Source organism: Neoarius graeffei, chromosome 10, assembly GCF_027579695.1.
Source record: "Neoarius graeffei isolate fNeoGra1 chromosome 10, fNeoGra1.pri, whole genome shotgun sequence".
NCBI lineage: Eukaryota > Metazoa > Chordata > Actinopteri > Siluriformes > Ariidae > Neoarius > Neoarius graeffei.
In genome coordinates, this window is record NC_083578.1 from 11438960 (window position 1) to 11443412 (window position 4453).

General features: G+C 38.0%; 1 protein-coding gene across 1 annotated transcript in view; it reads right to left on the reverse strand.

The window, feature by feature from the left end:
- car15 (carbonic anhydrase 15) overlaps positions 1-1426 on the reverse strand; it is a 27126-nt gene extending 25700 nt beyond the window's left edge. Inside the window, exon 1 of the mRNA XM_060930675.1 lies at positions 1342-1426. The gene's annotated coding sequence lies outside the window, so the exon portion shown is untranslated. The remainder of the gene's footprint in view (positions 1-1341) is intronic.
- Between the last annotated feature and the right edge of the window lie 3027 nt (positions 1427-4453).

Here is a 4453-nt window from a genome sequence, read left to right on the forward strand (position 1 = left end):
CATCTCATTATCTCTAGCCGCTTTATCCTTCTACAGGGTCGCAGGCAAGCTGGAGCCTATCCCAGCTGACTACGGGCGAAAGGCGGGGTACACCCTGGACAAGTCGCCAGGTCATCACAGGGCTGACACATAGACACAGACAACCATTCACACTCACATTCACACCTACAGTCAATTTAGAGTCACCAGTTAACCTAACCTGCATGTCTTTGGACTGTGGGGGAAACCGGAGCACCCGGAGGAAACCCACGCAGACACGGGGAGAACATGCAAACTCCACACAGAAAGGCCCTCGCCGGCCCCGGGGCTCGAACCCAGGACCTTCTTGCTGTGAGGCGACAGCGCTAACCACTACACCACCAACCACTACACCACCGTGCCGCCCTATGGAGTGTTCTTATCTATAATAATGTACTACCGCCTTAAACACTAAAGAGAAATATAATTATGTCCTAGCTATGTTGTTGTTGTTGTTATTATTATTATTTGTTATAAAATATTATGTCATATGTGCATGTTCTCCCTGTGTCCGCGTGGGTTTCCTCCGGGTGCTCCGGTTTCCCCCACAGTCCAAAGACATGCAGGTTAGGTTAACTGGTGACTCTAAATTGAGCATAGGTGTGAATGTGAGTGTGAATGGTTGTCTGTGTCTATGTGTCAGCCCTGTGATGACCTGGCGACTTGTCCAGGGTGTACCCCGCCTTTCGCCCGTAGTCAGCTGGGATAGGCTCCAGCTTGCCTGCGACCCTGTAGAACAGGATAAAGCGGCTAGAGATAATGAGATGAGATGAGATTATGTCATATGGACATTCTTACTGCAAATCTGTAAATACTGCAAAGTGCACTTAAAGTCAAGTGAAACCAGAATCTGGTTTCCATTTCATTGACATAATTATGTTTCTTTAAGTTTATTATTAATTCTGCAATTTGAAACAATATTTTTGAGTTAATTTAAGATTGCTTAGGGCCTGTGTTTAAATGTTTAAGGCATTTCCCTTGCTGTTAAAGATTAACAAAGCAGCTGTTGTAGTAAATACTGTGTAGGATTCATATCATTACTCAAAAAAAATTAATAAACATTATTAAAAAAAAACCTTGTGTATCGTCATATGTATCATATCATGGCCTCTGTATCGTGATACCTATTATATCATGAGGTTGTAGGAAACGCTCAGTTCTACACAAATCACTGAATAAGTTCATTGCCCTAGACACAGACTCGAACTCATTTCACAAAATGTCAAATAATAAGGATTGTTACAAATATTCACTATGCCCAAGGACATCTGCACAATGGAATAGCCTCCCAGCAAATGTTAGTGATACCCTCACCGTACAGACCTCTAAATCCAGACTGCAGACGGTTGATCTAGAGAATATCATCCAAAAATCCTGTTCAGTCGACTTGCCCCTGCATGTTACAGCATAAACATCTGCAGTTCAGTGTCCCATAAGAACCAGAACCTATGGCTGCTAGGGGGAGCCCGAGAGCAAAGGGGGGGGGGGGGGGGACCGGTATCATGGGACAAAACCAAATTAATTCAGAGAAAAACAAATCCCTTATCAATAAATAATTACTTTCAGAAAAAAAACACCTGTGCAACATTTATTGGCACCCCTGGAAATTATAGTGAATACAATCTGTAATTTTAGCATGTTTCTCATTTAGTTCAGTTAATTGGAGTGCGTAGGAACGTTTAATCTGTAACCCATGACTTCCTGATTAACCGGGGGATAAATATGAGGTGACACACAGGCCAAATTCCCTTAGTCATCCACCAGCATAGGAAAGATAAGACAAACTAAATGAGTTTAACTGGGCTAATCATATCCAAATGTACTGCTTCTTCACTTCAGATGATGTATTTAGTGATGTTTATCGTGTGGTAAACAGCTATCAAACTAAATGGCCAAGAATCTTAATTTAACAACTTTTATACTTGAATAAAAGTTAAGCATGAACACAGAAGGCCCAATAATACTACTACTGTATTTATCAATGCACATATTTAATACATTTATAGCTACTGTTATAGATTTTAAAAAATCTATAACAGCATATCCCTGAGTATTTTATTCCTTTTATATATATATATATATATATATATATATATATATATATATATATATATATATACCTCCACAATTATTGGCACCCCTTGTTAAGGTATGTTCTTAGGCTTCTAATAAATTAATTTTTTTAATAATATAGGACAACAATGCAAAAAAAGAGAAAAAATCCAACCTTTAATTCAAGTGCATTTATTCAGTGGGGGAAAAAAAATCCCACATTAACCCTTTGATGCAAAACATATGCACACCCCTTCTAATGCACAACATGGGTCAAAAATGACCCGCATTCATTTCATGCTGACTGAGTTTTTCTTTGCTCTATCTTTTGAATTCAACTTATTTTATGATTGAATATTCCAAGTACTCTTTAAATATCTTGTTTTTAATTACCACAAATCATTAATTTAATTTTTTCTTTCCTACTTTATGAACAAAAATACTTTTTATATTACTACACATGGGTCATCCAAGTGTGATTTAAAATTAAATGTCTTAATACTATAATAATAATTTGTTTCGAGTAATCATACATGTCAACCTATACGGATTGTCCGGAAATTATACGGATTTTAGCTCATTTCAAGGGCGTACGGGCGTATAAACAAAGTCTTACGGATTTTCAGTATTTTCTGACCTAAATTTATTTTGTGTATTTTACTTGAACATCGTCAGCCGATCGTCGCAAAAACATACAAAAGCTCGATTTATAGACAAAGAACAGTGTGTATGCAGGGGCAGATAACCCAGACTATGTGAAACCAGATGTTTATTCCTCAAGCCTCGTGCAGTATCGTGACTGCGAGACTTCGTTCGTTCAGGTCATGCGCACGATCTGCATTTAAACGCGCCAAACGGTCATTGCTCAAACGATTTTCTCATTGTGCAGAGCAACATTGTTTACACCTGAGAGATTTTGAATAGTGTCTGCTGAGCGAAAGAATGGGAACACCGAGAAAGAAAATGAGATACGGCGGGCGGTATCTTCCTGAATGGAAGGAGACATTTAATGGTGTCATTGTTCAAGCGAAAAATAATGTAAATGTGTATTGTACAAATGTACATCAAAATAAAAGTTTGGTGCGATTCGAAGGCTATAAGGATTTTATGTTGATTTTATGGATTTCTTCCTCTGATACTACAGGTGGGCACCCAAAGGGGTTGACTTGTATGAGTAATTACTTTAGCAGTGAATGGGGCCAGTTATTTATTTATTAACTATGTAGTTAGCTAAGCCAACTACAATAAAATTAGCTAACTAAAGTAGAATATGTCAACAGCTCGGTAGCTAATAGTAATTACTTGTAACTTTCTGACAAGTTATCTACTCACTCTCAAGGGAACCTAAACATAATCAATTTTTTTCTAAGGTAATGTTCGAACAATTGAAAAACATTACTTGCATGTATTAGATGGGCAAAGGGCGCTGTGCTGAGCTGTGAAATGTCCGACACAAGCACAATTCACAGTTCCCACCAAACGCTGGAGTAAATGCATGCGGGTCGTTTCTGACCCATGTGTGTAAACTTGATGTCCAATTACAAAAGCTGTGCTTGTTCATAACTTAAGAAAGGAAAAATAAAAATGATGATTTGTGCTAAACAAAAACAAGATATTTACTGCATATTTGGAAAAGTAAATGACAAAATGAATTTATTTCAAAAGTATATCATAGAAACACTTAGCCATACATGAAATAACCTGGAAAATGAATGCAGGTCATTTTTGACCCATGTTGTGCATTAGAAGGGTAGTGATACAAAAAGGGTTTTTATTCAAAAAGTAAGAAAGGAAAAAATAAAATAAGGATGTATGATGATCAAAAACAAGTTAATTGAGGAATACCTTGAATACTGAATGATGGAATTAATTTATTTCAAAGATATAGAAGATAAAAACTCAGCCGGGTCACTTTTGACCCATGTTTTGCATCAAAGGGTTAAGAAACAATTCTTTAACATGAAATCATGTGTGCCACAATTATTGGCACCCCTGATGTTAATACTTTGTACAACTCTCTTTTGCCAACAAGACAGCACTTAATCTTCTCCTATAACATTTCACAAGATGGGAGAATACAGAGAGAGGGATATTCGACCCCTCTCTCTTTGCACAATCTCTCTAAATCGTCCAGAGTCCTGGGTCCTCTCCTATGCACTGTCCTCTTCAGCTCACCCCACAGGTTTTCAATTGGGTTGAGGTCTGAGGACTGAGATGGCCATGAGAGGAGCTTGATTTTGAATCTGGTGAACCATTTTTGTGTAGATTTGGTCACATGTTTAGGGTCATTATCTTGCTGAAAGACCCAGTGACGACCCATCTTCAGCTTTCGGGCAGAGGCCACCAGATTTTGATTGAAAATGTCCTGGTATTTCAAAGAGTT